Genomic DNA, 26,694 nt, shown 5'->3' with positions numbered 1-26,694 from the left:
AATGGCTTCCAGTTGATCCATGTTGCTGCAAAGCACATGGTTTCATTCTTTTTTATGGCTGCATAGTATTCCATGGCATATATGTATCACATTGTCTTCTTCCAGTCCACTGTTTAATGGGCATCTAAGATGATTTCAGATTTTTGCTATTGTGAATAGTGCTGCGATGAACATATGCACACATGTGTCTTTATGGCAGAACGATTTATATTCCTTTAGGTATAAATGGAATGGGATTGCCAGGTCGAATGGCAGTTCTAAGTTCTTTGAGAAATCTCTGAACTGAAATTTCCAAATTGCTTTCCAATAGTGGCTGAACTAATTTACATTTCCACCAGCACTGTATAAGTGTTCCTTTTTCTCCACAACCTCGCCAGCATGTTATTTTCTGACTTCTTAATAACAGCCATTCTGACTGGTATGAGATGGTATCTTATTGTGGTTTTGATCTGCATTTCTCTAATGATAAGCGTTTTTTTCATGTTTGTTGGCCATGTGTATGTCTTCTTTTGAGAAGTGAGATTGGCCATTTTAGACCACACAATAAGTTTGCACATAATAACTTTCATCTAATTTTAACTTAACAATGGTGCTAACATTATGCAGCAGAAAGACTTTCACTGTGTCTAACACAAATTCTGCCTGGATGCTGTAACTGAAAAGAGTTTAATGGGGATGTAACATGGGTAAATTCTGTGTTGACCTTGGCATTCAAAGCCAGGATCACTGTCACATTTACATTGGCTTATCTGACATCTGGTCATTTGGGGCCTGATTGAAGAGAGCCACCTAGCAGAATATCCTTATATGTTCAAGTTTGCTACTTGGGAAAGACAGTAGACATAATACGGCATATGTTTTTTGGAATATTCAAAGCACAAATACTAGATGCTTTAAATAAGAGAGAAGACGGTGCATACGAATTCCCTGCAGGAGAATTTCTGCTTAGGGAATTGCAGGTTAACTGGAAACTCCAGTAGACCTTGGGCCTTGATTTCCTGAAAGTGAACCCACATTTGTGTTCAAGGGTCTTGAGAAACAAGCTGTGTTCTCGCGTGGGCTGTCTGCCCTCTCCCGTTCCTAGAAGGACACCTCTCTGAAATACTTACAAACACTTAACAATAAGAAGCCCACAGTATCAAAACACTTCATGTCTCAGAAGCCACCAAACAGATTTTTTGAAAGCTTTTTTTTACAACTGAAACTATGCCCTGGTTTCACAGTCAAATAGTGGGTTTCCAATTTTCTAACACTTTCACTAAAATAAAAACTTTTTTGGCAAACATCAACCACAAAGAAAAACCAAAAGACAAACATTTTGAGTTTTTCTAAGCCTAAAATTGTGATATATGCAAATACTGGCGTTCCTGGTCAGAAGCCTAAACCCTTTAATGAAAACAGAAAAGAAAGCTGAGGCTTCCAAACCAAAATGGTTTGAGCATTAAGTCAAAAAGAAAGACTGTGTTGCCTGTATTTCACATCATTACAAGCTCATAAAACTACCCAGTCTCAGCTGCTCTGCAAGATAAAATGCTTAAGATAGAAATTCACCTGATAGTGGTTTTCAACTCTTTAGTCATGCAAGGAACACACACAGCACTGGTTTTTATCTTATATTATTTGTCATGTAGTTGAGAAACAAATAGTAGATACTGTTGCTGACTTTGAGCCAAGACAGCCACATATGACTATGTGCCATGGTGCTAAATTCTGCAGGAAATAAAATTCTAATGGTTCTAATTCCTTTCACATGAACTTGTTCACTGTGTCTCCATGCTCTGGTGGTAACCTCAGGCCTGATACAAGCATGGGTTATTATATCTTTTAAACCCTTTGCAGAGATTAGAAGGCTGCAGAAAAATACCACTGGGGGTTAAAAACAGCTTTCTGAAATTGTTCTAAATGGACAAATAATGCGTTGCTTTCTTTGACAGCTGTTCAATAACTGAATACAGCTGGAGGGGCCGTCGGCTGCCAAGGGATTTCTACTTGGTTCACGACCAGGTTTTCTTTTCCAGAATGCTTTCCAACACTCGAACTAGTCTTATTTATGTTAAGTGTATTTTTAAAAGAGGAATTTATTTTAATTATTTTCCATCCTGCTCCACCCATGTTACATAAAATAGTCTGCAGAGTTAAAGAAATTGTCTTAAGGGTTTGCATTCCCCTCACCTGAACTGTAGCTGGAGCCAGGTGGAGTTAGGGCCAATTATCTCTAAGGTACCCCCAAAAGGACACTGTATTCATTCAGCTGCACTGATCTCCAGCTGGTACTATCAGTCATTGTTCCCAAACCCATTTAATAGTATCTATTCATGTTTCAAGCCGACAGCCTGAAGGACGACAGGGTTCTTCCAGACGTAGCAAGGAAGCTGTTCACCAAGTAGCCCTCCCGAGTGGGGTCATTTTGGTAAATTCACCTCAGTGTCTGGGGTCTGGTCCTTAGTCCTGATAGAGATCTTGCCCCCAGAATGGACTTATCTTCATCAGCCATCAGAGACTGATTGATGCAAACAAATAACCAAAGTCTTCATTTGCAATAAAAAGTACACCTTTTTTTTTTTTTTTGGCTGGGGGCAGTGACTCACGCCTGTAATCCCAGCACTTTGGGAGACCGAGGTGGGTAGATCACTTGAGGCCAGGAGTTCGAGACCAGCCTGGCCAACATGGTGAAACCCTGTCTCTACTAAATATACAAAAATTAGGTGAGTGTGGTGGTGCATGCCTGTAATCCCAGCTACTAGGGAGGCTGAGGCATGAGAATCGCTTGAACTTGGGAAGGGGAGGTTGTAGTTAGCCGAAATCATGCCACTGCACTCCAGCCTGGGCAACACGGCAAGACTCTGTCTCAAAATAAATAAATAAATAAATAAATAAAACTTAAATTACAAGGCCGGTGCAGAGGCTCATGCCTGTAATCCCAGCACTTTGGGGGGCTGAGGCAGGCAGATCACTAGGTCAGGAGTTCAAGACCAGCCTGGCGAACATGGTGAAACCCCCACCCCCGCCGCCTCTACTAAAAATACAAAAATTAGCTTGGCGTGGTGGCGCACGTCTGTAATCCCAGCTACTAGGGAGGCTGAGGCAGGGGAACTGCTTGAACCTGGGAGGCGGAGGTTGCAGTGAGCCATTGCACTCCAGCCTGGGCGACATCACGCCATTGCACTCCAGCCTGGGCGACAAGAGCAAGATTCTGTCTCAAAAAGATAATAATGATAAATAAAATAAAATAAAATTACACAATAATGTACACCTCTTTTTAAGATGGCAATGGTATCATCATACGATCAGTATGTTCTCTCCCCTGCAGACAGATCTATTCGAGAAGCCATTTTATAATCAGAAATGGACTTGGTGGGCATATAGAATTAGAAAAAGAAGAGCTAATTATAGGATTCAAAACATTTTAATGGCATCAGGCTAAAATAGCCCAATGCATAGACTTCCACAATCAGAACAGTTTTGTGAAAAGGACCTGGTATTTTACACCCTCTGTGTTAGGATTTTACTTAAAGTAAGTGAGAAGCAATGAGAGTTGGAAGGAAGGAACACAGTATTAGGATTGCGTTGCCATACAGTGCCTAGTCTACTTTCAACAATTAAGAAAACAATCCGTAAATACAGTGCAGTTTAAAAGCCATAGCATCTACTTGCCAGGAAAGACTTCTACTTTCAGTGCTACTAAAAATATAACAGTGAAAAAGTCCACACAGAGCATAAACCATTTCAAAACGGAGCATCAAAAATGGAAAGGATGCTGGTTAGCCCATTTGCCAGCCCTGCAATCAACTTTTAGCTCTAATTCCTGAAATTCATAAATAGATGGCAAGCAAAGTGGCTCTTAGCAAGATAAATCTGAGCCTTAACCTCCACCCCAGCATGTGTAAAATATAGGATGGAAATTAACATTCATAATGCCTGGTTCTGATTAACGGAGAATTTAACACTGCGGCATCTACTTGCCACATACGCAACTGAGACCCAACTTCCTTTCCTTCTCCATCTTTTCCTAAAGGAAGATGAAGTGATTCAAGCAGAGAAGTCCAAACTCAGCAGGGCTTGCTTGGGGTAGACCCTCCAGGCAATGCAGGTCCTTCCCCCATCCTCAAATGACACACTCGGGAGGAGCAGCTCCCTCCCATTCTCTCTGTGGAGGAAACATTCTTTCTGTTTTGTAACCAAATATATTCTATCCCCGTAATGTATTGGGAATGTTCCAAATGTTTATCATCTTCTCCCAGCAATCAGCTACCTCTAGACTACACTGAAGTATTTTTTGTGGCATCAGCTCCAGCCAACCTGCAGCCTCGTGCACTAGCCGGCCATCCCGCACAGTTGGCTGAGATTGACTATTGGTTTTCAGTGGTGGCTTTACTCACACTGCACACGTCTAACCAAGGAATGTTTACAGGTTTCCTACTGACAATCTTAAAATCTTCTTAACCACCAGCGTGGATTAAAAAGCCTTAGATTCAAGAGTGAGGGGGAAAAAAAGAGTCCACAAGAAAAGGACAAAAAAACCAAAGCAGCCCCACCATCTATATCTTTGTTGTCATGATAGGAACCACAACTTAGTCACGGATTTAGTAGCAAATCGCAGGCAGACCAACTTGTACTAAATAAGGGCTTTTACACTTCCAATCACTGAGTAGAAACATCTGCAGTGACTCGTTACAGCCAGCACTTGCCCTCCGCATTCGAGGATTCCCAACAAAATGGAAAAAGCAAGGTGAGTGACAAGACTTGCGAAAAGCTAGAGGCACATCACGTGTGTCTAATGATAAATATCTAATGGGAACAAACTGGCTAATAATGAGATGAGCTCCCCACTCCTTTCCTCCTTCCCTGGCAGCCGGGAGAGTTCTACGTCCTCTTTGGTGCAAAATGTATGCACAGAAAACACTCTACCATTTCCAGCTGTTCTTTCTGAAGCAGACAGAACTTTTAAGGACACTTAAAGGCCAGGGCCGGGGCTCACAACTGTAATTCCAGCACTTTAGGAGGCCGAGGTGGGCAGACCGATTGAGCCCAGGAGTTCGAGATCAGCCTAGGCTACAAGGCAAAACCTCGTCTCCACAAAAAATACTAAAATTAAAACTAGGCAGGTGCGCTAGCCCTAGTCTGCAGTCCCAGCTACTTGCGAGGCTGAGGTGGGAGGATCACTTGAGCCCCGGCAGCTGAGTCTACAGTGAGCTATGATGGAGCCACCGTACTACAGCTTGAGCGATGGAGCGATACTCCATCTCTAAAAAACAAAACAAAAAAACTCCATCTTTTCTTTGCTTCTTTTCCAGGCCATTCTGTGGACCCCAGATACTTCTAGCTTATGTCAGGGGCTTCCCATTATGCTGGAACTCACTTCCTGAGAGCTCACTGCGTTCCATGGGCCCCATGGAATAGAATGAAGCTTTGATATTGGCTAAATCCTGGCATGCACCTCCCATTTGTCTTATTTCCATGTTACACGCTTATCTTAGCCCACAGTCGTGCTTGGTTTCCACATCCAGTCAGGCCAGGAAGTGAATGACGGGCCACACTGGGTGTGAATGCAGTAGGGAAGTGCTGTTTCACTCCGACCTGGGTGAAGATGAGTCATACGAAGTAAAAAGAAAGGGCGCTGCCAAGTCCATCATTCTATCCTCTCGCATTGATTTTGAACAATTCAGACTCTTACTCGTAAACCACATTTCTGACTCTGACTTCAACCCAGTACACATTAAACATCGCTACATCAAATTGCATTGTAAATACCCCAAGGAGGTTCAAGACTAGGAAATCCATCATGAACTCTTCAGCAAAAGAAATATAATCATTTTCCTCTGCAGCTAATTACTCCCTAATTTATCTGTTGGGAAAGTTTAGATTCTTCTATTTTATGTTGCATTAATAACTCAAGAGTCACCAGAGGGCTTAGGTTCTCTGCCTCCCCTGTAACCCATCATTTCACTCAGTCATTTCACTCATAGATCGTTTGGTGAAGTAGGCTCAGGAAGTAATTAAAAATTAGTCTCAAACGGCTGCCTTTGGTGAGAGGAAGAGTTTCCCACAATTCTTTTTTTTGTTTATTTTGAGATGGGTCTCACTCTGTCATCCAGGCTGGAGGGCAGTGACATGCTCCTGACTTACTGCAACCTCCAACTCCTGGGTTCAAGCGATTCTCCTGTCTCAGCCTCCCAGGTAGCTGGGATTATAGGTGCCTGCCATCATACCTAGCTAATTTTTGTATTTTTAGTAGAGACAGGGTTTTGGCATGTTGGCCAGGCTGGTTTTGAACTCCTGACCTCAAGTGATCCACCCACCTTGGCCTCCCAAAGTGCTGGGATTACAGGCATGGGCCACCATGCCCAGGCTAGTTCTTGTTTTTGTTGGTCAGGAGGACACAGCCACATGTTGTGGTTTGTCACCACCAAAATGTGGCAACGAATGTACACAAATGGCCAACCATCTCTCTCCTCCCTCAAGTACTGATCAAAAATTAATGTGAGCTGTAAGTTTTAGATCAAGCATTCTGTTAAAAAAATTAACCAAGATCAAATCCCTAGGAAGTAGGATAGTATGGTGGCCAACAGCTCTGGAGTCAGATTACCTGGGTTTAAATCCAATCCCAGCTCTACCCATTATCAGCTGTGTAAGCTTGAGCAAGAGCCAGTTACCTACCCCTCTAGGCCACTCACCTCATCGATTATTAGGGGAACAAACAAGTCAATGCTGAAAACTGTGCCTGGCATGTGCTAAGTGCTCACTAGATGCTAGTGACTATTATTATTTCTATAAGAATGTCATAAATATGACTGGGCACGGTGGCTCACCTCTGTTATCTCAGCACTTTGGAAGGCCAAGGCAGGCAGATCGCTTGAGCCCAGTAGTTCAAGACCAGTGTGGGCAACAGGGTGAAACCCCATCTCTACAAAAAAACCACAGAAATTAGCTGGGCATACTAGCACATGCCTATAATCCCAGCTACTCAGGAGGCTGAGGCAGGAGGATCGCCTGAGCCTAGGAGGTCAAGGCTGCAGTGAGCCATGACTGCGCCACTGTAGTCTAGCCTGGGAGACAAAACAAGACCCTGTCTCTAAATAAATAAATAAGGAATATGACAAATGCCACATGTTCTCACTCATAAATGTAAGCTAAACATTGAGAACACATGGACATAAGGAAGGAAACAACAGACACAGGGGCCTACTTGAGGGTGCAGGTTGACAGGAAGGAGAGAAACGGAAAAACTATTTATTTGGTACTATGCCTATTACCTGGGTGACAAAATCATCTGCACACTAAACCCTCCCCCGCCTGTGACACACAATTTGCCCCTGTCACAAACCTGTACATGTATTCCCTGCACCTAAAATAAAAGTTTAAAAAAAAAAAAAATCAGAGATTACCTAAGTGGTAATCTCAGTCCGAAATTCTCAGTCCGAAAACTTGCCTCAGAACACTGTAGATAGAAATAATGATGTTGCCAGTGTTTAAATCCACCAGGTACTTTTGCAGCCTTCAAAAAAACCCAAAAAACAAACCAAAAAAAAAACCTTTCTAAAAATAAATATTAAATGACTGTTTATTTTTCACTTTTTCCGAGATGGAGTTTCACTCTTGTCGCCCAGGCTGGAGTGCAATGGTGCGATCTTGGCTCACTGCAACCACCACCTCCTGGGTTCAAGAGATTCTCCTGCCTCAGCCTCCCGAGTAGTTGGGATCAAGAGGCGCCCGCCACCAAACCCAGCTAATTTTTTGTATTTTTAGTAGAGATGGGGGTTCTACCATGTTGGACAGGCTGGTCTCAAACTCCTGACATCAGGTGATCCACCCGCCTCGGCCTCCCAAAGTGTTGGGATTACAGGCGTGAGCCATGACGCTTGGCCTATTGTTTATTTAAATCAGGAACTGAGCTATTCTGAACAAGATGCCTTGTAGTTTAACCCTTGATACAGAGCGACGCGGATGCCTGGAGAACTACGGGGGCAACATGCTGTTTCTGTAACTTGCTCTGCTCACGCAATAGCATTAGCCCAAGCTCGGGTTTTCCTGAGCTGCAGTAGTGCAGGCATCTGGCTGCTTCTACCTGGTTGACGTCACTACTCTTCTTTCATCAGCTTCCTTGATTTCCTCACCTATTTTTGGCTCCAATTGTCTAGTCTCGGGGATCTGGCAACCTCATGTTCACACAGCGCAGGCCCTGGCAACCATCCTCACCTCAAGTTTTAGGCCCTAGCAAATACAGGTATCCCCAGGGCACCACCAGACTGGGCCAGCCTTCATCCTGCCTCTGACTATCAGGATGGACATCAGAAATCTCGGGTCCATCATTGGGCTTCTTTTGACAGATGTGTCATCCTGGCAAACATGCAAAACAAGTCTGTAAAGAGGCTAAGTTACACCAAGAACCTGTGGCTCAGCGGTTAAGTAATCCACTCTCAGTCACACCGCACATAAACAGCACTGCTGAAGCCACCAGGCAGCAGGTCACTGCTGCTCACATGGTGACAGGTGGGAGGACACCCTCAGATGTGGTGATGTCAGGAAGAAGGTTGAGAATCAAAATGTTAAAGAACTCTGTGAACAGCCAAGTACTGCGTATTTTTAGTAGATATTCATGTGTATGTTTAAAGGAGGTAAACTAACCTGAACTACAAACTGAAAACTTATAAATAAAGTGCTGACCAACCAGCCAGACTCAACAGATACAGACTGCAGGGAAACCTCTGTTGATCTAGTCACCAATTTCCACTTGCGGTTCTGTTTGGCTCCAGAGGTGAAATTCAATTCAGAATTAGCTGGGCCACGCCAGGCTTGGTGGCGCACACTTGTAATCCCAGCAGTTTGTGAGGCCAAGGCGGGAGGACTGCTTGAGCGCCTAGGAGTTCGAGACCAGCCTGGGCAACATGATGAAAATTAGCCAGGCACACCTGTGCACGTCTGGCATCCCAGCTACTTAGGAGAATGAGGTGGGAGGATGCCACGAGCCCAGCCCTAAACATGGACATGCAAATGAACTCACCCAGGTGTCATGGCTCCGTTATTCTGGCCTAAGACTAGGACTGCTCTTTACATATCCCCTTGAGGAGTGATTCAACTGCCATAACCCTTTTCTCTACCCCCTATTCCCCTTTTTAATGAGAAACAGGAAAATAGAAAACATCCTCTAACCTTGGGCTTTTGACCTTGGCTCTGAGATGAAAGAGGAGATACCATCATCTCCCTGCATGCCATTTACTGGCTCGGAAATACTCCCGAATCACCGCTGCTCTGGCAATCAGGAGATCTGAGGGTAACTGATTTACAAAAACTTCAATGAATGAAACATTTGGTGGTTAACCGCTAAAGTTATTAACCTTACTCTGGTTTATAATCTTCAGGGATGGTTAACTAAAATTGACCCAACTCAACAGTGTGTTTGCAGAACATTCACACTATACTGAAAGAAGCCAAACAAAAGAAAGATTTCCAATCCTCAACATGGGTTTCCCAAACTGCCTTCAGAGGACATCAGCAGCTCCTAGAGCAGGGGGAAAAGGTGTACAAACACATCTGAGGGACCCTGGGTTAAACAAAGATACTTTTCTTGGAGGTGGCACATCTCAGAGATTTCAACACACCGATGGGAGCTGTGAAACCCCAGATCTTCTAACGCAGGTTCAAAGCTGTTACTGTACCATCTTGAGTCTCCAAAATGGTTTGGAATGTACTCCCTGCCACTGGAGAGTGGCTGAATACACTTTATGCTACAGAAATGTTTCTTGAAGGTTGTATGAGTTCAGAACTTGCAGTTCATGAGCATGGCTTCCCAAAGTGCTTTCCAAGTTGCAGCAGAAATTCTACAAAATCCTGATGCAAGATACACATAAAGGCCCAGTGCAGTGGCTCACGCCTGCAATCCTAGCACTTTGGGAGGCCGAAGAGGGCAGATCACTTGGGTCCAGGAGTTTGAGACCAGCCTGGGCAACAGGGTGAAACCCCATCTCTACAAAATATACAAAAATCAGCCACGCATGATGGCGCTTACCTATGTAGTCTCAGCTACTTGGAAGGCTGAGGCAGGAGGATTGCCTGAGCCCAGGAGGTGGAATTTGCAGTGAGCAGAGATCATGCCACTGCATTCCAGCCTGGGCGACAGAGTGAGACCCTGTCTCAAACAAAACAAAACAAACAAATAAAAAAACAAAAAATTGCACAAAAACAGATTTAAACACTGTGATAAGAAGTCAACACACACACTCAAACACGTTACCTCATTTTAACAGTATTTTCATTACTTTGTAAGAAGAAATATAATTGAATAAACATACATGAACAAATGCTGCTTTCAAAAATCTGTTTAATAAGTATGCACAAAAGAAAAGGTTTTCTGGTATTAAATAACCACAATCTGAAACTGCCTTATCAGGATTTTCAAATAGAAGGAAAACAAAACATGGGCCAAGGGAGATTATTAAATGTTAAACAGGAATGAAACATTTTACAAATAGCGTGCTTCTATTTAGCAATAATGTCGAGATTTGACAAATAAAAATGCTGAACTTGTTTGATTCACAGCCTGAAAGTGACAGGGGACTTTCAGCCATCTTCAATTTCAGGCTAGACTCCAGAACACATTCTTTGTGCGTTAGGTTCACTTTTCAGCAGAGGCAAACAGTGTGTACAACCACGCTTTATCTTTGTTTCCATGAAAATGGAGTAAAAGTGTGTGTGTATACTGATACTCTGCTTTTTTTCTAATACAGATTAAAAAGGGAAGGAGGAGTAGGAATACATCCTTAAGACTGATAATAAAGATGAAGCTCATTTTTATCTTCTACCTAGAGTCAAGTTTCTGACTTGTCTAAGCTTTCATTATTTACCTTGCGAAGAATTCTTTTAATCCCTGCAACCGCCCTCAGATTTTTTTTTTTACCCAATAATCAGGAACTTAATACAGCTTCTGGTGTCAGAGGTCCTTATGAGTGACAACTGTGAAATGTTTGATTTATACACAAGACAACAATGTTGTATTCTGAGAGAGAAGAGAATAATAATGAAAAAGATGTTCCTCAGAGCATGGTACCCTCAGAAATAGAGTTAAGGGACAGAGAAACCTAGAGCTATGCCAGGATGAAAGGCCACTATTGCCGGGGCTTGTGGTATTATCCACACGTTCCTCCTGAGGCATAGCTGGGCTGAAAAAGACCCAGACTTTTTTTTAAAAAAAGGACCAAATAGGGCAGTTTTATCATACAATATATTTGCCCTTTACATGTGAAATGGAAAAGGCTCTGATCTCATACTCTAAAATCAGTGGTTGTCAACATACGGGGTTGTGGTGTTTGTAAGAACACAAAACCACATACAAACATTTTCTGGGGGCTGCAAAAATCTGTGTCCCATGTACTTCTTGAATTTTAAAATGTAGCTTTTCTATTTCATATTAATATTTCTGAAAAGGGGATATGTTTTATAATCCACACGGACATACGATGTGGTTGTGTCTGGCCAGAAATGCTTCCTTAGAACCAAGGAAATACTGTGCATGCCACTTATTATTTTCAGCTCCATGGAAATATGATTATAGTTAATAAAATGTCAATTAAATGTAAAGTATTAGTACGCTGACAGAACTAACATGTTTTCTCACAGAACTAACATAAGAGACTTCCCTCTCCAAGGATACGATGATTGCAATGACTAAATGACTAAGGGGCCACCTACAAACTGTTTTGATAATAGGTTCTTAAACTCAAGGACTCAGGATCACTGTCCACCATGAATTTTCTTTTTCTTTTTTTTTGAGACAGGCTCTTGCTCTGCTGCCCGGCTGAGTACAGTGGTGTGATCACAATTTACTGCAGCCTCGATCTCTTGGGCTCAAGTGATCCTCCCACCTCAGCCTCCCAAGTAGCTGGGACTACAGTTGGCTAATTTTTTTTTTTTTTGTGAAGGTGGGGTCTCACTATGTTGCCCAGACTGGCCTTGAACTCCTGGACACAAGCAATCCTCCTGCCGTGGCCTCCCAAAGTGTCAGGATTATATGTGTGAGCCACCGAACCTGGTTGCTATCACCTTTATACAAAATAATTCAGGTCTATGTTTCAAGGAGCCAGAACTGGAACAACTAGAGGATAAATCCCTAAGAAAGAAATATAAGCAAGCGATATTTGATCTATAGTTTGATATTAGAACCTTAAATTGTGCTGGTATTCCTAAATTATAGTTCATTTCATCTTTTTGGTGGCTTAAACTAAAAAGATAGTAAGAGTATCTTTAGTTTCAATATATCAGAGGCCATTGGAAATAGGGGGCAAAACCAGCACTTTAACAAGTAGTAGGGGCCAGGTGCGGTGGCTCACGCCTGTAATCCCAGCACTTTGGGAGGCCAAGGCGAGCAGATCACTTGAGGTCAGGAATTTGAGAACAGCCTGGCCAATGTGGTGAAACCCCGACTCTACTAAAAAAATACAAAAGCTAGCTAGGTGTGGTGGTGCATGCCTGTAGTCTCAGCTACTAGGGAGGCTGAGGCAGGAGAACCACTTGAACCTGGGAGGCAGAGGCTGCAGTGAGCCAAGATCGTGCCACTGTACTCCAGCCTGGGTGACAGAGCGAGACTCCATCTTAAAAAAAAAAACAAAAAACAAAAAAACTCTTTATCAAGACTGTTATGGCTCACTAATCACAGTGCCAAATAAATTCCTACTTAAAAAACAAAGCATTCTTCTTAGCAAGCATACTACAAATGGCCCAATTAAACGCCTTTCACTTCGGAAACCTGAGGTATGATCCAGACAAGGATGATCTGATCAAAGTTTTAGAGCTACAGAAACAAAGTCTTCACCACGATTTTACATATTCAAACATAAATTTAGTACAGGAGAAATTTAATAGTTCTATAATCTTAACACTGGTGTCTCTCAAAACACTAGCAGAATTTAATCTTGTTCTAATTCAAACCTGGAAGAGTTGAGAAAAGTCACTTATTTGCACGCTCTTTCCAACAGTATGAAAATAAACAATATACATTATGTGCCTATCAAACTAAAAAATGAATACCAATTAATAAAGGAAACAGCAATTAGCAAAGTCATTAGTTTACATTCCTTCTTTTGCTTCTGCAGCTGGGGCTAATGATCTGTTTTGACAACTTTTACCTGTATTATACTTAATGCTGATAAATAAATTCACGATACAGACCTAGTATTTTATATCAATTTTTTACCTGAAATAAAAGGAGACCCAGGACATTTGTGAGGAATACAGTCTCATAGTATTAAGAGACCAAAATTCAAATACAGCATGTATTTTCTCCTATTTAACTTGTACTTTTAGCTAACAAGCAACACATCTAAAACCTCTTCATTTCCACCCCTGTACCAACAGTTAGCTTTCTTCTCAGGACTTTTCTGTTTGTAGTGATGTCTCTGCAATGGGATATTTTATTTTTTTGAGACAGTCTCTTTGTCACCCAGGCTGGAATGCAATAGAGTGATCTTGGCGCCATGCAACCTCTACCTCCCAGGTTCAAGTGATTCTCTTGCCTCAGCCTCCCAAGTAGCTGGGATCACAGGCGTGCACCACCACGCCTAGCTAATTTTTTATGTTTTTAGTAGAGATGGGGTTTCGCCATGTTGGCCAGGCTGGTCTTGAACTCCTGACCTCAAGTGATCCACCCGCCTTGGCCTCCCAAATTGTTGGGATTACAGGCGTGAGCCATCGTGCCCAGCCCTGGAGTACAGTTTTGAGGGCAGCTGTTAAGGTTAAGCATTTTAAGCCTGTAAATGACTCAACTGTAAAATATCCACACCTGGCGGATATTTTATTTTTTAATAAACTTTCAAATTTAGAATAGCTCTTGATTTACAAAAAAAAAAAACTGCAGAGACAATACTGAGAATTCCTACGTACTTCTCACCCAGTTTCTGGTTATTAATACTTTACATTAGCATATGTTGCAATTACTGAACCAATATGGATGTATTATTATTAACTAGAGCTATACTTCATTCAGATTTCCTTAGCCTTTTCCCCCCAATTTTCCTTTTCTGTTCCAGGGTCCTTTCTGAGTACCGCATCACATTTAGTCATCACAGCACCTTAGCTCCTCTTGGCTATGACAGTTTCTTGGACTGTCCTTGTTTCTGATGACCATGCCAGTCCTGAAGAGCGCTGCTCAGGTAGTTTGTAGGATGTTCCTCAATGTGGGCGTTTTTCTGACGTTTTGTTTATGATTTGACATCATGACAGAATGGAAGACCATGGCAGTGAAGTAACATTCTCATGACATTGTATCTAGGGTCCTGCTGTCCACAGTGTCCACTACTGCTCTGTTGACCTTGGTCATCTGGCTGGGGTAGTGTTCATCAGACTTAGTTACTCCTCCTACGCCCCACCCCTTTCCCTTCCCACCTTTGTTGGGAAGGCCACACTTAATGGGTGAAGACTTATGCTCCCTGTATTAGTCCGCCTTCACGCTGCTGATAAAGACATACCCGAGACTGGGTAATTTATAAAGAAAAAGAGGCTTAATGGACTCACAGTTCCACGTGGCTGGGGAGGCCTCACAATCAGAGCAGAAGGTGAAAAGCATGTCTTACATGGTGGCAGACGAGAGAGAATGAGAGCTGAGCAAAAGGGGAAACCCCTTATAAAACCATCAGATCTCGTGAGACTTATGCACTATCACGAGAACAGCATGGGGGAAAAGCCCCCATGATTCAATTACCTCCCACCAGGTCCCTCCCACAACATGTGGGAATTGTGGGAGCTACAATTCAAGATGAGAATTGGGTAGGTGGGGACACAGCCAAACCATAACACTCCCCTTCCTGAGGGCAGAGTACAGACATGCATTACTTGGAATTCTTCCGTGTAAGAGACTGTCTCTGCTCCCCATCAGTAAATGGGAGATGAGTCATTTATTTTTATGTGTATGGACTCCTGGATACCCACAGTTAATTTTTGGGAAGAGGGATGAAGGGATTTTGTTGTTGCTTAGACATGTGTGTGGCAGAAACTCCAAGGCTGGGCATGACAGGGGCCTGTTGATGGGATGCAGGAGAGTCATGGGCCTCCCTCTGCCTACGAGGCTTTGCTCACACACTGGTCTCACGTCCCACTATGTTGAAATTTCTGCCTCAATAAACTTATAAAGTACTGTGCATTGTGAAACTTTGGGTTCAAACTGCAAACACTGAACCCACTATGTCAAAAGCCCAACTGTCTATATTAGCGCCCCATCGCTCATCCTAAATCCCCACCTCCACGCAGCCACGGATCCCATGCGTGACACCTTCACGCACCGTGAGCTGGCATCCGGTTAGGAGAATGGTGGCGATTCGCAGCCCACTCCACAACCTCCCTCCTGGAGTTCTGCATACTTGGATGCATGCGATAAATGGGTTTTCAGTCTGAGGAGTGGTTTGGAGTAAACAATTCTGCAGGTCTTGACAGTGAGTTTATTTGGATACTGACAGCAGAGCGACAAAGAGCACCTCCCTATAACATGAGCGAGGTGACATGCAGAAGCTATCCAGGGTGTTCCATGAGCCCAGAGGAAAGAATGTCACTCAGGAGTTGACAACTGAGATGATGGGCTACACCAACAAGGGTGTGAGATGGAGGGTGGGGAGGGCATGGGCTTTCATGCAAGATGACATCAACATTTCATGGTCAATAAGGCCCTCCCAGAATAAAGTCTAATGATTTCAAATTTGCAATCTTGTCTATGCCAGTAGGTCTCAAGCTTTTTAAGTGGCAGAACACCTACAAGTGATAGTGAGACACGCACTGACATCAAACATAAAGACGTTTACAGTTTGGGGTTGGATAGAATTTATTTGGACGGTCTAGTAGTGACATGCACCATGGACTAGAAACCTGTTTAGTAGACAAAAGCTTTAAACTGTAATGTTTCCCAGGAAAAATTCGGACAGCTCCCCCTAAATTCCATTTTTAGTATGAAAACACCTCTGCTTAGCTTACAAAAAGTCCTATTTGAGAACTACTGGTTTATACTACTTTGTATAACATATTTTGCTTTCAATGGACTGAAGGGTACACTTTAGAAGCCACTCTCTGTCTAAATGACTACAAAATCCAAATGAGCAAAGTATAAAATAGAGGTTTCATAACATAGACCTTTAAAACTTTATTCGAGAGTTTTTTTCTCCCCGCAGTTGCTGGCAATAGCCACTGTTGTATGTTTAGCTCTACTATTTCGCATTAATGAAGATTTCTGATCAGATCCATGGAATTATTTAAGAGTTTAACGTGGAAGACTTTGCTCATGGTAAAAACAAATTAATTAATTCAATCTGCCTTAAAAGTCACAGGAAGAAAGTATCAGAGAGGAAAAAGTGATACCATCCCAGCACAGGAACAAGCCCAGCTGTGCCAAAGTTAACAGCAAGTATGCAGAGCTGGAGATAAGCCAGCAGGGAAACCTGGGACTTCTGAGGACACTCTTAATATACCCTGGCACACCACAGGCACACCACGAGGGGAAAGGGAGCCTTCTGTAAAGACAAAGAGGTGGGACACCACTGCCCACACAGAGGGAGGCTCGCAGGTTGCATGTTCATTTGCTCATGAAGGTCAGCTTCCTTCCCTATCTGACCCCAGGCAAACACAGGGCCACCACGGCAGTCTGCCATGGCCAGAATGCAGCTCAGATAACCCTCGATCCCAGCATCAGAATCCCAGGGGTTATTACTGGATTCCAGAGCTCCTGATCCACTAGCTCTGCAGCAGGACCCAGGAATCCACATCTTTAACTAGCAACCCAGGACCTGGATGCAGAAGGTTTTTATGCTACTTTGATTCACATCATGAAATTGGGGCTACAAACCCTAAGCAATCTATGGGCCAGGCCATCCTGAGAGTCGTTTCTCAACTTTTATCAACAGGATGGATTTGTCAACCTAACTGGGTGGCACACCCTGACTGGCAGAGGGTCTCATTAGGAGCCTAGTGCTACCAGTTGCTATGTAACTGTTAACAGGTGTTGCTGGCCGGGTATGGTGGCTCACACCTGTAATCCCAGCACTATGGGAAGCCAAGGCAGGCAGATCGCCTGCAGTCAGGAGTTCGAGACCAGCCTGGCCAATATGGCGAAAACTTGTCCCTACTAAAAATACAAAAATTAGCTGGTTGTGGTAGCGCGCCTGTAGTCTCAGCTTCTTGGGAGGTTGAGGAGGGAGGATTGCTTGAACCTGGGAAGCAGAGGTTGCAATGAGCCAAGATTGCACCACTGCACTCCAGCCTGGGCGACAGAGCGAGCCTCTGTCTCAAACAAACAAACAAAACACAAAACAGGTGTTGCTGCAACAGGCTTTTGTCAGTTAGTACTTACACCTAATTTGATTCAGTTTCACATGCATCATTTTCACTAGCCCAGGTTACCACCACCAAAGTTACATCAACAAACTGCACAGCACAAAAGATTAGTGACAAACAGAAAATAGACATGAATTTTAATTCAGATTCCAGGCACTCTAGATGACAAGTCAGACCCTCTCCAGGCACATTTATCAATGATTTTAAAATGCAGTCAGTGCCTACACGGATTTTTGATCATTTGGGACCCCACCGAATGTACCTGGAAGACCGACCTCAGAGTCATGGCCCAGGGTGAAACCTGCCATGTGTTTAACCCGTGAGCAAAGGTTCTGTCCTCACCATGCACACCCCACATTGGCACTGGGAGAACACTTCAAGACAGCACAAGAGGCTGCACCTGAGTGGGTCCCCACCCTGGCTGAATACTACAATCACTGGAGGAGACCTGAAATAATTACCTGTGGGCAGGCCCCACCAGGCCAAGTGCTCATAATCTTGGGTGAGTCCTGGGCATCATGTTGCTTTAAAATGCTCCCCAGAGTCTGGGCAACATAGCAAAACCCCATCACTTAAAAAAAAATAAAAATTTAAAAACTAGCTGAGTGACGTAGCATGCGCCTGTAGTCTCAGTTACACAGGAGGCTGAGATGGGAGGATCACTTGAGACCAGGAGTTCGAGCCTATAGTGAGCTATGATTGCACCACTGCACTCCAGCCTGGATGACAGAGCAAGATCCATCTCTAAAAATAAAATAAAATGCTCCCCAGGTAATGATAATGTCCCAGGCTCGGGCCCCAAAAGGAGCGTTTTGTTCCTAAGACAGTCTCAAAAGTGAGCACTGTTTCCCCTGCTCTGCCTAACAAATGGAATGTTTAAGAAATTCTTGCTGAACTACACTGAACACATTTAAAGATCAGACAGGCCGGGCGCGGTGGCTCACACCTGTCATCCCAGCACTTTGGGAGGCCGAGGCGGGCGGATCACAAGGTCAGGAGATCGAGACCGTCTTGGCTAACACGGTGAAACCCCGCCTTTACTAAAAATACAGAAAATTAGCCGGGCATGGTGGCAGGCGCCTGCAGTCCCAGCTACTTGGAGGCTGAGGCGGGAGAATGGCGTGAACCCGGGTGGCGGAGCTTGCAGTGAGCTGAGATCGCGCCACTGCACTCCAGCCTGGGCGACAGAGAGAGACTCTGTCTCAAAAAAAAAAAAAAAAAAAAAATTAGACAACTTCCATTTCTGTAACAGGCAAAAGACCTCAGGGACGGAACACTTGAGTTGTCATTTGCGATCTCATCTCTGCAACTGTATGACTTTGTAACAATTAGTGTCAGACCTTCATCTTTAAAGAGGTGCCATGAAAAAGCACGGCCTTCTCACTGATCCTACTAAAAAGTTTAGGGTTGAGAAGTTTGCTAAAAGTGCAGCTGAGATTTAAACTGGCAAAAACAGGAGCTTCCACCAAAGAGTAGGCTCTCTGTCTGAAACATCACCAGGACTGAATATTGAGATCGAAAACCTGTTAATCCCAGCAAGTGTCTTCTGCCAGTTAAAAGGGTGGCTATATTTGAGCCCAGGAGTTTGAGACCAGGCTGGGCAACATAGCAAGACCTAGTCTCAAAAAAAATAAACAAAATGATCCAGGCATAGTGGCATACTCCTGTAGTCCCAATCCCAGCTACTTGGGAGGATGAGGTGGGAAGATCGCTTGAGCCCGGGTCAAGGCTGCAGTGACCAAAATTGCGCCATTGCACTCCAGCCTAGGTGACAGAGCAACACTGTTTCCAACAACAAAAAAAAGGATGCCCAGGTACATTCAAATTTCAGATGATGAACAAATAATTTTGTGTAAATATGTCTCACGCAAAATTTGGAATATCTTTACATTAAAATTTTATTTGTTGCTTATCTGAAATGCAAATACAATTGGTGTCCTGTATTATAACTGGCAACCCTAGGGATAACAGCCCCAAAATAAATTGTCTAGCTATGTTGTCCTGTGTTTCAGACTTTGTTACTTTGTCTCAGTAGAAAAGGATGACAGTATTACAGGATAAAAACATTTGCAAATCTCATGTTTCTTTCCTAACAAAATGCTTTGATATTCATAGGCAGAGGGGCCACCTAAGAATAAGCAGAATATTCGTCTCACAATTACTTTTCAAAGAGTGGAGTTCTTCAGCCCCGAACAAAGGACACAGCAGAAAGGAAACACAGCTGAGCAAATCGATGGAACAAAGGAAGCATTCAACTCACACCTTGCATCATATACGCACAAAACTTCAGCTATCTGTAGAAGCCAGAAATGATGATGAAATTTGATCTGTTTAATCTTGTAACTATGAAGTTCCACTTCCTATTTTTTGCTTCTGTGGGAGGTGAGGGGAAGACACACAGTAGAACTTAGGGAGAGAAGAGAAGGAAGGAAATTGGTACGATCACATTGACTTTTTCAGAAAACACTGCGCAGGACCAGATGAGTGAGTGGCAGTTCTGGCCCTAAGGAGAGACAGACATGAAGACGTGCACCGGCAATTGCAATCCGGGGCGGGAAATGTCTGGACCCTCAGCACCTAGAACAGTGCTTGGATCACTGTGCCGTTCCATAAATATTTTCTGATTAAATAGCAAAGCTAAGCACTAAGACCTGGGATGGGAGAACCAGAAGGGACAACACCCAAAGGGGACAACACCTGATGCTTTAGGAAGAGTGAAAATGACTCCATCAAGCAAAAGCACCCTAGAGGAGTGAACTGTATACAGGCAGGGTGGCAGGGGAGTGAGGATATATGTCATCAGTGAGGACATCCAGACAACAGCCACTGCACAGGCCGGTGGTCAGGAGAGAGGTGTGCACAGGGGACTGCCTTGGGCATCCATCCAGGAGTGGGCTGGGAACTGAAGCCCTGGTGCAGAGAGGATGCTCTAGAGAGGTCAGGTCTGGGATCCTAGGCCATGTCTTCCTCAAGCAAAGGACAGGGTGCCCATCAGAAAATATACCGGTTCCTGGGCTCTAGAAAGCCGAGGTGAGCAAGGGTGCAAAGGAGACTAAGAAAGGACAGACTAGCTGCATGAGGAAAGCCTAGAGAGGCCCCTGCCTGTCACAGCAGGACAGACTCCTGGGGTGACGGAGGCTCCAGTGTATGAGGTTAGCCGACCCAGAAACGTCCACTGGATTTGGGGAAACAGGTTACTGTGATGTGACATGGAAGGGACAGACAGCAGAGGGCTAAGGCATGAGTTCCCCTTAAGCAAGGGGAAAGACTGTATAGACAACAGCTTTTCTGGCAATGGAATGAAGGAAATTAACAGGTGGAGGGGCTCTCACATCAAAGAGGGGCTGTTTCACAGGTATTTTTTATTTGTTTGTTTAGAGACAGGGTTGTCTTGTCACCCAGGCTGGAGTGCGGTGATCTCAGCTCACTGCAGCCTCCAACTCCTAGGCTCAAGTGATTCTTCTGCCTCAGCTTCCCAAGGAGCTGGGACTACCGGTGTGTATCACCATGCCCGGTTAATTTATTTTTAATTTTTGTAGACACTGAGTCTTCTTCCTGTGTTGCCCAGGCTGGTCTTGAACTCCTGGCTTTAAGCAATCTTCCCGCCTGGCCTCCTGAAGTATTGGGATTACAGGTGTGAGCCACCAGGCCCAGCCCACAGGTATGTTCTTATGGTGGGAGAGGCCTCAAGATCTGTATAAAATGAAGAAGAGATGGAGCCACAGGCAGGAAAATGATTATACAGCTCCCGAATGAAAGCTCAAATGCTCTGAGCAAGAACTCACAGATCCTTTTTCTCAACTTCCTTTCCCTGGTATTCCATCTAGGCGATCCAGATGCCCTGTAGCACAAACAAGCCATGGTCCATCTGGACTACAGTCCACTCCTGATGTCCAGGCTCTTATCTGGCTGAGTGACTCTTCTAATACAGAAGGAGTGGAAATGAGCGTTTCAAGCGGTACGGGTCCAGGACACCCAACTCCACTTAATTCATTTAAAGACACAGAACAAAAATCAAAGCCCTGTGAACTAGGAAGACAAGTGTTCACAAGGATGGCCATTTAAGTGATCCTCCAGAGTGTTCTGACATTCTGCAAGCAGCCGAGAATCTCCAGGGAGATCAATTACTAAAAAGCCACTGGAGAATTCCATCGCTTCAGCAGTGCCTGAGCCACCTTCTACAGAGGGACAAAAGACACAGAGAGAGGGGTAGCTGGCAGAGCCGGCCCCTGTGCTATCTGGGCGTGGTGCAAAAAACAAGGCTTTTTGCTACGTCAACTGTAGTAAAAGGGATCTCAGGAAGACCTAGCCATTCGTTAAAATTAAACAATTTTTTTTGAAGGAATGGGAAAATCAGGCATTCTGCATCTCTGAGCAACAATAGTCAACTATTATTTCTTTCAACGAGCCCCAAAGAGCACTCATAAAAGACTTATTCAAGATGGCATTTGCACAATACTAAAAGATCACACGAACAGAAAATCATAAAAATGTGCAAGCTTTATAGTTGATAACAGTCGAACTCCATTTAACAAGAAAAAGCATAAAAGAGTGGTTTAACATGAAGCACCAACTGGACCTCAGACAACAGCAGTATTTCTGTTGCTCCCTGAAGCAGTTTTCATTGGGTTGGAAATCGATGCAGTCTGACTGCAGGTGACTAGAAGCAGATGAAAGATAGCCAGGCCCAAAGTCCATAGACAGCATCGTTAAGACCTAATGAGAGTGTCTTAGGCATATAATAAGTACGCAATAAAATATTTTCATTGTTATGAATGGAGTCACCAAGTATTTATCTAGAAAAAGCTGCAGAATTTGGCTGGGCACAGTGGCTCACACCTGTAATGCCAGCACTTTGGGAGGCCGAGGCGGGCAGATGACAAGGTCAAGAGATGGAGACCATCCTGGCCAACATGGTGAATCCCTGTCTCTACTAAAAATACAAAAATTAGCTGAGTGTGGTGGTGCGCACCAGCTACCTAGAAAAAGGCTACCTAGAAAATGTCATTCTCTGCCGGGCACAGTGGCTCACGCCTGTAATCCCAGCACTTTGGGAGACTGAGGCAGGCGGATCACCTCAGGTCAGGAGTTCAAGACCAGCCTGGCCAACATGGTGAAACCCCATCTCTACTAAAAATACAAAAAATTAGCTGGGCATGGTGGCAGGTGCTTGTAATCCCAGCTACCTGGAGGCTAAGGCAGGAAAATCACTTGAACCTGGGAGGCAGATGTTGCAGTGAGCCGAGATTGCATCACTGCACTCCAGCCTGGGCAACAGAGCGAAACTCCATCTCGAAAAAAAAAAAGAAAAGAAAAAGCTGCAGAATTCCTTCCACATGATTTGCGTTCTACCCCAATGCTTGACATACTAAATCCACCACCTCTCTTGAAGCTAGGTTTTGAATAAAATGAGAATGACATTTTCTTTCTTTTCTTTTTTTTTGAGACAGAGTCTCACTCTGTCACTCAGGCTGCAGTGCAATGGCACAAACTTGGCTCACTGCAATATCCACTTCCCGGGTTCAAGCGATTCTCCTGGTTTAGCCTCCCAAGTAGCTGGGATTACAAGCACCTGCCACCATGCCCAGCTAAGTTTTTGTATTTTTAGTAGAGATGGGGTTTCACCATGTTGGCCAGGCTGGTCTTGAACTCCTGACCTGAGGTGATCCGCCTGCCTCAGTCTCCCAAAGTGCTGGGATTACAGGCGTGAGCCACTGTGCCCGGCAGAGAATGACATTTTCTAGGTAGCCTTTTTTTTGGTTTAATGTAGAGACAGGGTGTCACCATGCTGCCCAGGCTGGTCTTGAACTCCTGGGTTCAAGTGATCCTCCCGCCTCAGCCTCCCAAAGTGCTGGGATTACAGGCGTGAGCCCCCATGCTCGGCCTCTAGGTAACTTTCTTAAATTGAGATGTTAAAAGTCTAAGGAAAGAGGAGTGCCTTGTTTACCTGTGGGCAGGACTGACTGCAGTGTTAACTAGGGCCCCTTGCAGTCACCAGGGTCTATGATGGCATCCTGGCTCTGCCCCTCTCTGTTGCTAACCATCAAGCCCTGATGTGCAGCCCTGCTACTTCGAGTGTGGTCCACTAACCAGCAGCAATCAGTCTCATCGGGGAGCTTGTTAAGAGTACAGCCTCTCAGGGGCCACATCGGACTCTGAATTTGAATCTGCATTTAACAAGATCCCCAGCTGATTCCCATCCATGCTTCGCGAAGTAGTAGTTACAGCAGCGAGAGAAGATGGCTGAGTGAATTGCTGCCCCATTCCAAAAAGCCATCGGGAGGACGGGTAGCAGCTGTAGGAAGTGACTTTCACTGTACTCCATTTCATTTGATCACACTTTCATTTTATTGACCTTTTCTCTAAAGCAACGGAGCTGTTTTCCTCTGTTTTATTCATAACTCTTAATTTTTAAAAGTAGTCTGGCTTCATGCTACCATCTCAAATTGTATCAACTTTAAAGTATTTACATGAATCGGGCGGGAGGAAACGGAAAACATTTTTCACATTCGATTTATATCCGATTATAGAGGTTTTTGTGTTTTTCCACAACAGTTGTTAACTTGTTAGCAAACCTGTGTTTTCACAGCAAGCTAGGAAGTCCCTTAGATCATTATCCAGAAAAATGGCACGTAATTAGAACTTCACAGAAAGGTGCCCTAGAAAATACAGAACAGGGCTAAAGGTACACACCTGCAGACAGGTGTTCTACAACAAGGCTAAGTGCACATCTGTTCACCTGGAACAGCAATCTTGCTTACTAATTAACTGCATGCAATAAACTGTGAACTCAAGAAGGGTGAGAGCCATGCACATAACTAATACTGCCTGACAAAGAGTAGGAGGGGTTCAATAAATATCCATGAATGAGCGAATCGATGAATATCACTTAAAACAGGCTCTTCCTACAACACTCTGCTCCTTCCCTTTCAATTCCTGTAAAGGCCAGAATATTAAAGGAACCTCCAAGACATTCTTGATTGCTAAGAGGCCACTCGCCACACCAAAGATGGCTCGTCCAGGGTAGCCCTCATGAGGACCACTAAAGGGCTTTTCCCACCAGGAAGTAAATCACTCTATGCCATCATAAAGATGTTCAGCATCAGCTTCCCTATCCTGAACACTTTTAGGACTTGGAAAGGGAAATGTGGCACCGATCTGGGTGTAAATGGCTTCACTCAACAATGTTCATAATCTCTTTCTGCCCCTGCTGAAATTCTGTTGAAAGAGGTGGAACTTTCTGTACCCTTTTGGTTGCTGTGATGTGGACACTCCTTTGTTAACTGAAAAGGCAACAACAAGAACGAGGAAAGAAAGTAAAAGAGATCAGCCACAAACATAACTAAGGGTGTTCTAAACAAATCACACGAGATTAGCAGAGGAGGCGGGCTGGAGGAAAATTCATGCTGGAAAAGCTAGGCGCTTTGATGTCCGAATATCTGGTTGAAGATGAACCAGCCAAGCAGAATAAATGGGTGAAGAAGAATGATAATAATCTGTGAGAGGGAGATAGATCAGCCACGGCACCCGGTTCACAGAATTAGAATAACACCCCTACGCATGATGCCCCCGTGGTATGATGCCTGAGTTTACTAGCAAAAGCTCAGCAACCCACTGATAATTTTGAAAACAAACAAAAAAACAGGATGCTCTTTTTCAAATACTTCATAAACTTTGAATTCGTGGTTGTGGCTGATGTCTTTACTCCCTTGTCCCATCCAAAAGCTACAATCCACATGGATGGCCATGTGGTATTGAAAGCACTTCATCTCCTTCTCTACGTAATTTTTTTTTTTTTTTTTTTTGAGACGGAATCTCACTCTCGCCCAGGCTGGAGTGCAGTGATGTGATCTCGGCTCCCTGCAACCTCTGCCTCCCTCCTGGGTTCATGCGTTTCTCCTTCCTCAGCCTCGCCAGTAGCTGGGACTACAGGCACGTGCTACCACACTCACCTAATTTTTTGTATTTTTAGTAGAGAGGGGGTTTCACTGTGTTAGCCAGAATGGTCTCGATCTCCTGATCTTGTGATCCACCTGCCTCAGCCTCCCAAAGTGCTGGGATTACAGGTGTGAGCCACTGCACCTGGCCAATTCTCTCTTTTTTTTTTTGAGACAGAGTCTCTGTTGCCCAGGTTGGAGTGCAGTGGTGCCATCTCGGCTCACCGCAACCTCTGCCTCCCAGGTTCGAGTGATACTCCCGCCTCAGCCTCCCCAGTAGCTGGAATTACAGGTGTGCACCACCATGACTGGCTGATTTTTGCATCTTTAATAGGGACAGGGTTTCACCATGTTATGCAGGCTGGTCTCAATCTCCTGACCTCGAGCGATCTGCCTGCTTCAGCCTCCTACAGTGCTGAGATTACAGGCGTGAGCCACCATGCCTGTCCTTCCTTCTCTACATGATTAATTCTTAGCCCTCAGACTCCAGCTCAAAAGTCACTTCCCTGGGAAGCCCCCCTTGACTGCCCCTTTCTCATTGCCTCCTCTGTCCCCTGACATGCTTTTCTCACACCTAGACTGTTTCACTCGTTCTCCTTTTCTTTACCTTTGCTTCCTCCATAGGAACTCGAGCCTCTGAAAAGCAAGGACTGGGTCTTAATTCTTTATATCTTTGCTCAGATCAGAAAAATGACTGTCTGTGCTCACTTCATTATGAGTATGTGAACTATGCTTTGTGAGACCAGGAACTGGGTGGGCCCGGACTGAAGAGTCCTTGCACAGGAATCATGACTGAACCCGAGTGTGGGTGCATAAACCCCCAAGAGAGATGAACTGAGAGGAGAGAGGAAGAGGTCGTGTGTGGGATGAACACCTCCACGCTGCACCAGCCAAATGACTTTGAACACCTTTTCTTGGTCTAAAAAAGGAATCATATCTCTCCTGAATACCTCTCAGGATGATGAGGAGCAAAACAGAGAATGAATCTGAAAGCACTTGAAAATCTATAAAGGACCATGCAAATCTATAATAATGACAGCAATTTGGTGGTGAAAGGTAAGGAAGGTAGGGACGATGGATGGATGGATGGATGGACGGATGGATGGATGGATGGATGGACGGATGGGATGGATGCATGCATGCATGGATGGATGGATGGATGGAATGGATGGATGGATGGATAGATGGAGAGTGGCTCATCAGCCACAAAACAGCTATGTTCCCACAAAAACTAAAAATAAATTTAAGGCCAGGTGTGGTGGCTCATGCTTGTAATCTCAACACTTTAGGAGACCAAGGCAGGTGGAACTCTTGAGCCTGGGAGTTCAAGACCAGCCTGAACAACATGGCAAAACTTCGTCTCTACAAAAAAACACAAAAATTGGCCAGGTGCGGTGGCTCACGTCTGTAATCCCAGCACTTTGGGAGGCCAAGGTGGGTGGATCACCTGAGCTTA

The 26,694-nt window shown here is 44.3% G+C and overlaps 1 protein-coding gene across 1 annotated transcript in view; it reads right to left on the bottom strand.

The window, feature by feature from the left end:
• Window positions 1-26,694, bottom strand: part of FAM171A1 (family with sequence similarity 171 member A1) — a 142,035-nt gene that overhangs the window by 96,097 nt on the left and 19,244 nt on the right. The window lies entirely within an intron of this gene.

Source organism: Papio anubis, chromosome 11 (assembly GCF_008728515.1).
Source record: "Papio anubis isolate 15944 chromosome 11, Panubis1.0, whole genome shotgun sequence".
Lineage (NCBI taxonomy): Eukaryota > Metazoa > Chordata > Mammalia > Primates > Cercopithecidae > Papio > Papio anubis.
The sequence above is the reverse complement of the archived record's forward strand: the minus strand, read 5'-3'. Positions and strand labels throughout refer to the sequence as shown.